Genomic DNA, 12,272 nt, shown 5'->3' on the forward strand with positions numbered 1-12,272 from the left:
GGCTCCAGGAAGCTATTCCCTGGGCAGTGGAGATGTAAGAAGCATAGAGATGACGCAATGTGGGATGAGGTACCGGTGACAGATGTTAGATTCGGTACCATTCCCGTGAGGAAGACCGCCTGCATAATGCTGCTGCTCTGTGATTGGCTGCTGTGTTCGGCGGTAGGGCGCCAAAACGTTGTACTTTAGTTGCTTTTATTAATTAAATCTGTCATCCAAATTGCTTCCTTTTTTTGAATAAACATCTCTCAACAGCCAGCTATCAATCAGTCATTTCAAAATTATTAAAATCAAAGTATTACTAAAACAAAAGACTGACGATATTACTGCCGATGCACTTCGGTGGTGTTCGAGTCACGCCTTGCTGACTTGGCCCGCGAAGTGTCTCGGGCAGTCCGGCTCTCCAGTTCTGACCGTTCCAGTAGACAGGCATGTTGTCTGTTATAGCAGTATTTGTTTCATGCAATTTTATTTACTACAGTTCCGACCGTCGCTAGGTACAGACATGTTGTCTGTAATAGTAGTATTTGATTCATGTAATTTTATTCTCCAGTTCTGACGGTTCCAGTAGACAGACATGTTGTCTGTGGCAGGATGTATTTCATGTTATTTTAACCAGATATAATGACTGTGGAAAGATATGTGCAATACGCTGTGATCAAGAATAGTTTCTCGTTTCTATATCAATACAAACACGAGTGGCATCCCAAATGAGTTATAGTTTATTCGTAGCAGCAGTTCCTTGCGAAGTTAATTTCAGCCGCAAGAAAAAGAGTCCACGACCTGCGTGCTGTTTTCTGCGCTGGGGACATCATCATCATGAAGACAGCAGGTAAGTGAAGTGTACAAGAACTTATGTATTCCACACAGGGCAGTGGAAACAACTAGGCACCTCACGTGTACCGCATGCACAGTACAAATGTGCTCAGTGACATGTCATCTGCAGTAATGCAGAGGAGGTGAAGAAGGCTGAAAGTATTAATACTATCTCACTTTTATTCCTTTTTTCTTGCCGTACATGGCATCCTTTGCGGAGATATCTTCGGTGTTTGAGTGCTTTGGAGATATGAGGCTTGTATATTAGCGAGGACTGTGAACTGTGAAAAATACTTGGAAAAATTCATAACACCTAAAGTGACTGTTCTGCTACTACATGACAACAGAAATGTGTAGGATCTGTTTCAAATGATTTTTGAACTGTGTTTGAACTCTGTTGAACTTTAGTTGAACTTCGATGTTTGATGCTACAGACAAGTTTTTTTTATGCATGAGAACATAACGTCTGTGTATAGTAGATGCTGAAAGTGTTAAAGAGCAAGTGACAGAAAATCAAATACGTGTGCGTGGTTAATGGGATTCCGTTTAATTTTCATCGAGATTTCGACGTGCTAAGAGGCGACGCAACGCAGCGCGGGGAGGCGGAGCCAGCGGCCGCAGTTCTCCGCGTCACGTGCGAGGATGAGCAGCCAGCAGCGGGCGAGATCAGTAGCAGCCGCTGAACAGGGCGTTCCAGCTGTCCGGACAGCAGTACCACACTTCAGCTTCAGCAGCCAGAGCAGAAAGGAGCTTCTCGACGGCAGCATGCAGAATAGCATCGAAGAGTAAGTGCTATTCTGGCGCAAATAGCTAATCTCTGTAACGGACGGTAGAATAATATTGTAACTTCAAAGTCAAAAATTGATCCCTTTAAACATATTTGGCTAAAATTTGTAAATTATATTAAGTGTAAAATTTCTGACAAAATTGAAAAATGATATCTTCTTCGAAGTAGGGAAAGGGATCAAGTAGATACTGATGGCAATGATCCTTCAGATCAGCCACAAACTTGTAAATAGATAACATTGTTGATGATCTATCAGATAATTTGCAAAGTTTAGATAATGAAACTGAAAATGTTTCGGAAAATGCTGATTCTGTGTTAAATAATCGCAATGAAAATGTAGACACTGTCGCTCCTGACCACAACGACGTAGTAGATTTGGATGATGACGTCAGACACACTGAATCTGACATCAACATTGCAAATGAGCCAACAGTGGAGTCACACAGATTAAGTCATGGCACTGCTTCAGCTGAAACATTGCCAACAGTAGATAATGGGGAGATTGAAATCAGCAAGGAGCAAAATACGTTATTTATGTTATTATTACTTTTAAAAGAAACTAACGAAAAATAGATAAATTAGATAAAGGGCAAAATGACACTAAAGAAGAGATAAAAGCCGAGTTAAGAGAATCAAAATGTGATTTCAGGAAAGCACATGCAGTAATGACTTAAATCAACAGCAAGTTTAAGGCTTTAGAACAAAAGGTATCAAAACGTGAAGCTGAAACTGAGGCTTGTTCCAGTAAAATAGATCGAGAAACAAAATAATGGGCTATGAAATTAGAATTATGTAAGCTTGAGATAAATCAGAAGTTTGATAGTAAAATTAAAGAGCTGAATGATGATATGGGGGCTCAGGATTGTGTAATATTAACAATAAGTAGTAATGTTAGCCAAGTAATAAACGAGCAAAGCAAGGCTGCTAATGAATGTAATGATAAACATGAACAGCAGTTAAGTGAGTTAGAAGACATCAAAGATGAGCAGTAGGTATTTAGTCGTAAGGTTTCACAAATAGGTGCTCGTTGTAAAGGTACCACAGATGCGATTCAAAATAAACTGAAGGAATTTGAGCAAGCAATTAAGCAATTTCCTGACAAAAGTAAGGACAGAGTGTGTGTACGTGCTTGTGATGTAACAAATCCCACTATTGTTTACCATCCTTTCTCTAGTAGAGGTAACATACATCCAGTTGATTTTATTAAACAGTTCGAGGGTACACTTCCTGAAAATCTAACAGAACAACAAAAAATAAATGCTGTGGAAGTAGCTAACATATAAACGGGAGTAAGCAAAGGTCTCTACAATATCCTAGACATCAAAAAATACTATGAACATTAGTAACCCTCAGAGGGCAATAGCGTTCTTTGCATTGTTAGGTAGATGACGACTACCAGGTACCCAAGCTAACTGACAGCATTACTTCATTTTCTTTCATGCTGTTCGTTCTTCCTCTTCTTTCAGTCTGAGCTATATTCTGTCTTCTTTACATTCTTCTCTACCCACGGTTATGACAATTTTTTACCCGATTTGTGAAAACAAACATAATTATTGACAGCATAGTAACCCAGCAGTATAAACATCTGCATTGCACGTGTGAAAAACAGGAATTGACGGAAAATATGTGAACAGCGAGTTTTGTAACACCAAAGTATAGCATCACAGATACCCAAGCTAGAGAGCACAGTATTACGTTGCCTTAAGAAACATCAGTATAAGCTTTTAATGACATTACATCTATTACAAAGTATACAGTGGAACGATTTATTTTTGAATTTTAAGAACTAGTAAGTACTACACATCACGAATTGTGTTTGAAAAATCTGGAAAAAGTAGCAAATAAGTGAAATATGGGCTCTTATTACAGACCTAAGCTAGCAGTTGCTGAAGAAGAGGACGACGCTAAACCAGGTAAGTGAACATGACGAAAGAATGAGATATGGTGGCAGAAAACGATGTCAGGAGATTATTAGTGCAAACGTTGTGCTAAGTTTTGTGGAAATAAATGTATTATATTCTTAAGTATGAATTGCCAGCGACGCAATTTCCGCTGAGGCAAGAGAGTATGTATTTACAGGCAAGGGATGGTCCTGCCAAAGAGGTTTATGTTGTGGAAAAATATTATTAGGTGACAGGTAAGTCAGTCAATTGTAAAATGAAGAAGTGAGGAGACGAGAATTATTCGGCGACGTGTAAGTCTGCCCATTATTTATGAAGTATGAGGAAGTGGAGGCACAAGGGGACGTTGAGTCGGCCCATTATTAATGAGGTATTTGTTGGCGAAATGGTTCCGCCAACTGGTTATGAAGTACGAGCGAATAGACGTATTGTTACTGACATGAGCAAGACACAACACCAGCACGAACATCTCAAGGGACACAGACACAATACAATTACGATTTAAAGGTAAAGCCACGTTATATAAGATATGGAAAATAGCTCACTGGTTTATAATAAGTATGAAAACTACAGTGCTAGCAATGAATAGTTCAGACAGCCCCTGCATGAAGTCACATAATACTTACGTACGACTTTTGACACAGGAATGATTACAGAAGTGTACACATATGAACACATTAATACAGTTCCACTGGTTATAGAAATAGTAACAACGCCTACACGAGAAGAGAAAGGTATGGTAACTTTTACTGTTGAGTGATGCAACGTTTCTGACAGCCAAAATTTTCATTAAGAGATTTATTCCGAAGTGTTCTCTCAATATCTGTGAATCGCAACTGTGTGCCTATTAATGATTAAGAAAACTGTTTACGTAATATCTAAAATGATACTGTATTGAAAAATTTAGAAATAACGTATGAGAATGAGTTGGAGGTGCAGTCATATAAGTCTGCGTAATGAAAGTTATACGGCCCAGAGCTGTCTGAGTTAAAGCGTACGGCAACAGCTGGCGTCTGTATGAATGAGTCACGGCGCTAGTACTGGACGTCACATGTTGTGAATGGACATCGACCCATCATACGCTGTGGGCAACGCCCTAGCCATATGATAGCAGTCACTGTTTATAAACAGTGGCACTGCATTCAAACACAATGAAGTTTACTTTTTAGGTCTATTCATGTACATATTCATTGTATTGTATAATCAAAAGTTTATTTCAGGATTAGTTAAGTTTTATTAGAAATTTAATATAAGGCATTTTGTATTGTTACATGAAATGTACCAGTCCTGTATGCTGGAGTTGGGGATTGAGAATGGACAGTCACTTGTCAAACCCAGCACCAGTTGAGATGAACTACGCAATGCAAGACCACTTGATGGACAACGGAAGCCCACGTTGCTGATGTGAGTCACATGCGTTTGTTCCTGTAATAGTGAAAGTGTACGTAAAAGAGTGATTTTCAGTCATTTATTTTCGAAAGTGTGAATAGTGATTTTGAAAAAGACGGCAATGAGCCAAGAAGGTCTCTCTATTTTAATACAATTTATGTAATGCTGTAATTTCTTTTGAGTTTCAATTGACGGCAATGAGCCGATAATAATGTCAACATTTGTGTGCTGTTAATGTTTTTTAGATAACTTCATAATCTTTTGGGTAAATTTAAAAGACAGCTATAAGCTGATTTTTTCTTGTGTTTCAGATAACTATGTGATTTACTTTGAAAATTCGTTTACTTCTCACATGTTCTGTGTAATCACATGATGATATACTATTTGTAAAGGGTTTACTTATTTTTCATATTATTGTGTTAGGATCTCAAGATGTAACTTTATGTTGACAATGTTTGTGGTGTAGGGAGTTACTGTTTTGCAGTTTATGGCAGGCATCACATTATTTCCTTCTTCTCAGATTTTGAAATTTTAATAATGATTTTCGGGCAAATTGGTTAAAGCAAGCTTCTTGTATACAGGTTGATTTTTTAAAGTAGGGACAGTGGATAGCTTGGCTCTCGACAGATTACCTATTGGTTCACAGTTTTATCAAAATTTGGTTCTATTTTTTCATATATTTCCAAAATTGAGTGGTGTCTTCGAGAACACCCCAATTTTAGGAAATCTCAGAAGGAAGGGAGATGACACAATGTGGGATGAGGTACCGGTGACAGATGTTAGATTCGGTACCATTCCCGTGAGAAAAACCGCCTGCATGATGCTGCTGCTCTGCGATTGCTGCTGTGTTCGGCGGTAGGGCGCCAAAACGTTATACTTTAGTTGCTATTATTAATTAAACCTGTCATCCAAATTACTTCATTTTCTTAAATAAACGTGTCTCAATAGCCAACTATCAATCAGTCATTTCAAAATTATTAACGTCAAAGTATTACTAAAACAAAAGACTGACGATATTACTGCCGATTCACTTCGGTGGCGTTCGGGTCAGGCCCTGCTGGCTTGGCGCGCTAAGTGTCTCGGGCAGTCGGGCTCTCCAGTTCTGACCGTTCCAGTAGACAGACATGTTGTCTGTTACAGCAGTATTTGTTTCATGCAATTTTATTTACTACAATTCCGACCGTCGCTAGGTACAGACATGTTGTCTGTAGTAGTAGTATTTGATTCATGTAATTTTATTCTCCAGTTCTGACGGTTCCAGTAGACAGACATGTTGTCTGTGGCAGGATGTATTTCATGTTATTTTAGTCAGATATAATGACTGTGGAAAGATATGTTCAATACGTTGTGATCAAGAATAGTTTCTCGTGTCTATATCAATAAAAACGCGAGTGGCTTCCTAAATGAGTTATAGTTTATTCATTGCAGCAGTTCCTTGCGAAGTTAATTCCAGCCTCAAGGAAAAGAATACACTACCTGCGTGCTGTTTCCTGCGCTGGGGACATCATCATCATGAAGACAGCAGGTTAGTGAAGTACACAAGAACTTTTGTATTCCACACAGGGCAGTGGAAACAACTAGGCACCTCACGTGTACCGCATGCACAGTACAAATGTGCTCAGTGACACGTCATCTGTAGTAATGCAGAGGAGGTTCAAAAATGGTTCAAATGGCTCTGAGCACAATGGGACTTAACATCTATGGTCATCACTCCCCTAGAACTTAGAATTACTTAAACCTAACTAACCTAAGGACAACACACAACACCCAGTCATCACGAGGCAGAGAAAATCCCTGACCCCGCCGGGAATCGAACCCGGGCGCGGCAGAGGAGGTAAAGAAGGATGAAAGTATTAACACTATCTCACTTCTAATCCTTTTTTCTTGCCGTAAACTATTAGAGTATTCCTAATGTTCTCAAAATACTTAAGAGATTTATGAGATCTGATTAGCAGCTGTTTGTTAACGATACTGTTGTATGACGAAAGTATTATCTTTCGGTCATCTTAAGGAAATGCAGAAAGATTTTGCTGCGGCGTAGTTTCGTTCCTTTTCCTGACTCCCTCACTTACCCCAATGAGTTCCTTAGAACCACTGCCACGCTGTAGTGACGTGTAACTTGACCAAACTGGAAAAGATGATTAAAAGACATGTTGCACTGAAATAACAGTTCTTAGCTAAAATATCTGCACTGTATTATCACTTTAGCTGTACACATGCTGCTGCTGAATCTGCTCTGGCACAAAGTTCCTAATGTGAAGGCCAATAGTTGATCAAAAGTTGTAATATTACGTTCATTCACACATAACCCCTATCCCTAGTAGCCAGTGTAAATATAGATTTCGCTACCAGCTGTTTATACAACCACCACTTCAACCTGTCAATATGCAGTTTGAAAGTCAGCACGATGTTCATTAATTTAGAATGCTCATCCAATACGGTAAAATTCCCCACTATTCCATTATCTGTAGCTTCCATTATTAAAACAGGATGTACCTTCGAGATAAATCAGTTATATCTGCACACACATAGGGGCGCGTTCAACTAATACGGCAAACGATTCCGCAATCATTTCGAAAACGAATGTAAATTCGGCAGTATCCTCAAAAAGTTTAGGAAACGATCCTTGTAATTCTTTCAAATCCACAATTGATATTGAAGTTTTTTTTTTTTTTTTTTCCTTTATTGAATTTCAATTCCCCCCGAAGGGGGCGGGCTGGCAGCAGCTTAGGACGCCGCTCTGCAGCCTACAGGTTTTCTGACAAAGAGCAGGAGAATAAATAATAATAAAAAACAGGCGATAAAATCGGGGACTCATTGAGTAACAAGGTCAAAAGAAAATGGGGAAATGAAAACAAACAACAGAGGGATGATGAAGCGAATAAAATTACATACGGAGCAGACAGGGGAAACAATAGACAATTAAAAAAAACACGGCGACAGTCTGGAGTCTGTTCGCAAAGTATATAAAACGCACACCCAGCGACAGCATGGTTTCTGTTCGCAACACAACACTGAATAGTCACTAGAACACAGCACGAAAAAGTCGGCAAAGGTGACACCACAGTCGAGAGCAGGTGGGGGGAAACTGAACAGGAGATGGGAAAACAAAAAGGGGGGGAAAGGAGAGTAAAAGCGAAGGGGGGGGGGGAACCGGGAAAGGAGCTGATGGAGGATGAGGACCCATAAGAGGGGTGGGGGGCAGACGCGACAGGGAGGGGGGGTAGGCAGAGGAGGGGAATACAAAAGGACTGGGGGGGAGAAGGGAGGTAGGGAGAGGTGTAGTGGGGAGGAAACAGGACGGAAGGGGGGGGAAGAGGGAGCCCAGGGAAAGGACAGAGGAAAGGAGGGGGAGGGAGGATCAGAGTTGATAGGAAGGATAAATGGAGGGAGAGAGGGCATCATCCGGGAGGGGGAGTTGACGGAAGCCACCTTGGGAAAGGAGATGGAGGGTGTAGAGATGGAGGGTAGGGGGGACACAACGGTGAAGACGGGGCAGGGGGCGAGGATGGGAGAGGAGAGGAGCAACCAGGGGGTGAGGGGGTTCAAGACGGCGGGAGGTGTAGAGGATGCGGATATGTTCGAGGAAGAGGAGCAGATGGGGGAAAGGAATGAGATCATAGAGGAGCCGCGTGGGGGACGGGAGGCGGATACGGAAGGCGAGGCGGAGTGCATGACGCTCAAGGATCTGGAGGGACTGATAGAATTTGGGGGGGGCAGATATCCAGGCAGGACTGGCATAACAGAGGATGGGACGGATTAAGGATTTGTAGGTGTGGAGGATGGTAGAGGGGTGCAACCCCCATGTCCGGCCAGAGAGGAGTTTGAGGAGGCGGAGGCGGTTGTGGGCTTTGGATTGGATGGATCGGAGATGAGGGATCCAGGTGAGGTGACGGTCAATGGTGAGGCCAAGGTAGGTGAGGGTGGGGGTGAGACGGACAGGACGTGCGCAGACAGTAAGGGAGAAATCCAGGAGCCGGAAGGAGCGAGTGGTACGACCTACGATGATTGCCTGGGTCTTGGAAGGATTGAGTTTCAGGAGCTATTGGTTACACCATGCAGCAAAAAGGTCAAGGTGATTCTGGAGAAGGCGTTGGGACCGTTGGAGGGTAGGAGCGAGGGCGAGGAATGCGGTGTCATCAGCATATTGCAAGAGGTGCACTGGAGGGGGGGGTTGGGGCATATCTGCTGTGTACAGGAGGTAGAGGAGAGGGGAGAGGACAGAGCCCTGGGGCACACCGGCAGAGGGGTAGAAGGTGCGGGAATTGGCATGATGGATGGTAACGTAGGAGGGGCGGCGGGAGAGGAAGGAGGCCACCAGACGGATGTAGTTGATAGGAAGGGCGTAGGTTTGGAGTTTAAACAGGAGACCGGGATGCCAGACACGGTCGTAGGCCTTTTCAAGGTCAAGTGAGACAAAAATGGCGGAGCGACGGGAGTTAAGCTGGAGGGAGAGGAGATGAGTGAGGCGGAGGAGTTGGTCATCAGCAGAGAAGGAAGGTCGAAAGCCACATTGGGTGTTTGGGAGGAGGTGGTTTTGGTGGAGGTGGAGATGGATGCGCCGGGAAAGGATGGATTTTGATATTGAAGCCTTGCGTTTCCTTTTAATAGCAGTGAGATTAGTGAACTGGTCTGAGATTGTTAGAATGTGTCCCTTCTATTACACGAGTTTCCTTCTAAATGTTCTAAGTTTCGATCCTACACTCCTTTTTCCTTCATAAATTCAACAACAGAGTATTTAAAATTAAGAATTCGATCCCGGTATGCCACTTAATCAACGTACTTTGCAGATACATATGAAGCGTCCATACTTTTCATTCAGTTCCATCGAAATCTGTTGCAACTGACAGTGTAATAATGAGTGCGACTTCAGAAAATTGCCCGCATCTCGTGGTCGTGCGGTAGCGTTCTCGCTTCCCACGCCCGGGTTCCCGGGTTCGATTCCCGGCGGGGTCAGGGATTTTCTCTGCCTCGTGATGGCTGGGTGTTGTGTGCTGTCCTTAGGTTAGTTAGGTTTAAGTAGTTCTAAGTTCTAGGGGACTTATGACCACAGCAGTTGAGTCCCATAGTGCTCAGAGCCATTTTTTTTAGAAAATTTACTGTTCATACTACCTATTTCATCACGTGCTCCATGCCTGCAAATTTAGCACAAAATTCTTCTAGATGTACAGAACAATGAATCCCGTACAAATAATCTCTCGATGGTTGTAATTTTTTGGTATTTAAATTTCCTGATCTGTTACTGTATCACAAATGGTATCATTAATTCCTTGTTTGTTGTGCAGCTGTTTTATTCGACTCCCTTTAGCTGACGGTACGCACATGTGACAGGATATTCTGCTCCATCTACGTTCTATGAAAACACGCAATGAACTACGAAATTACCGAGCGAGGTGGCGCAGTGGTTAGCGCACTGGACTCGCATTCGGGAGGACGACGGTTCAATCCCGTCTCCAGCCATCCTGATTTAGGTTTTCCGTGATTTCCCTAAATCGTTTCAGGCAAATGCCGGGATGGTTCCTTTGAAAGGGCACGGCCGATTTCCTTCCCGATCCTTCCCTAACCCGAGCATGTGCTCCGTCTCTAATGACCTCATTGTCGACGGGACGTTAAACACTAACCACCACCACCAACTACGAAATTGCTGGTATGGCAGAATCATTATAAACCATTAAAGGTCGATACAAACTTTCTGGATGTTGTTTGAAACTTGTGACTGTGAAAAATTCTAATTATTACTTCGCCTTACTATTGTTGCTGTTTGTGGTTGTAGAATGGGTGTAAGCCACACGAGTTTGTCAGATGACTACATAAATCTACTTTTGTCTCAAAGTACTGCCAATCAGTGGAGAACCACTGTAAAGTGCAGATGAGAATTATAGTTGTTTTCTGTATGGACTGGCAGCAGTGGGATGAAAAGCGCTACTCATGGGTTAAGACAATATTGGAGGACTTGTTAATCAAGGGCAAGGCCAATTAGTATAGCGCATAAGTTATTTAACATAATTTTCTGGCTTCATCACTATTTTATTTTATAAACCGTGTGTCTTCACGCGTCTCGAATTAAGCAATTATCAGAATAGGTCACATTAGAAACAAATAAAGGGTATTTATTCTTATAATGACTGAATTTTACGTACGTATAAAATAAACTGAAACATTCTAAATTGAAAGTACGTCGTACATAGATTCTTGGCAGAGCCCAGTGTAAGACCGTACCATGTACGAATGCAAATTTTTTTACTGAGGCCACTTTCACTGAAATATAACTAAAAAATAATATTTCGCGTCCGTTATGTCCTGTTAGTGCAGTAGGGTTTTCGTGTTAAATTTCTAACAGTACTATAATAATAAATAATAATTTTTATTAGACATATCATATAAATTGAACCTAAAAGAATAGTGTAACGTACCTTACCCCACGATTTCAATACATATTATTCACTATTGAGTCATACGATGGCGTGACGTGGGAACGTGACAGTGTAAAAAAAAAAGTACATTGACGGAAGAAACAGCAACAGCGAAAAATAATTAACGTACAGAAATGACATTTCTGGAATACTTTTTTCTAGGTAACATAAGCGATTAACATTGCAAGATCACTGGTTAATATAAGCGCTAGAAAAACCATTACAAACGCGAAATGCTGGTATATCAATATTACCAATGTAGCCAGCAGAATGTTGAATGCCAGCATGCAAACGCGAATGCATTGTGTTGTACAGGTGCTAGACGTCAGTTTGTGGGATGGAATTCCTTACGTGTAGCACTTGGTCGGCCAGTATACGGACGGTTAATGGTGTTTGTGGATGATGCTACACTTGTCGTCCAGTGATGTTCCATTTGTGATCGCTTGGAGACAGGTTTGGTGATCGATCAGATCAAGGCAACATGTCGACAGTGTGTAGAGCGTGTTAGGTTACAACAGCAATATATGGGGAAGCGTTATACAGTTGGAAAATATCCCTTGGAATGTTGTTCATTAATGGCAGCATAACAGGTCCAATTACTAGATTGACGTACAAATTTGAAGTCGAGGTGCATGAGATAATCATGAGAGTGCTCCCACTGTCATAAGAAATCGCACCCCAGACCATAACTCTAGGTGCAAGTCCAGTGTGTCTAGGATGCAGACAAGTTAGTTGCAACCCTCAACTAGCCCCATCTTTTTAAGTAACACACGGCCATCACTGTCGCCGTGCTTAACCAGATCTCATCAGGAAACACAACATACATCTACTATGCCCTCCAATGTGGTCCAGCTTGACACCACCGAAGTCCGAAATGGCAGTAGTTTGGGGTCAGTGGAATACGTGCTACAGGGAGTCCGGCTCGGAGCTGTCCTTGAAGTAACCGATCTGTCACAGTTCGTTGTG

The 12,272-nt window shown here is 41.9% G+C and overlaps 1 non-coding gene across 1 annotated transcript; it reads left to right on the forward strand.

Moving 5' to 3' along the window:
• Positions 1-10,280: 10,280 nt before the first annotated feature.
• Positions 10,281-10,353, forward strand: Trnaa-cgc. The gene has a single exon. It is a non-coding gene; the product is annotated as a tRNA-Ala (tRNA).
• Positions 10,354-12,272: the final 1,919 nt, after the last annotated feature.

The sequence above is a fragment of the Schistocerca piceifrons genome, chromosome X (assembly GCF_021461385.2).
Source record: "Schistocerca piceifrons isolate TAMUIC-IGC-003096 chromosome X, iqSchPice1.1, whole genome shotgun sequence".
Taxonomy (NCBI): Eukaryota; Metazoa; Arthropoda; class Insecta; order Orthoptera; family Acrididae; genus Schistocerca; species Schistocerca piceifrons.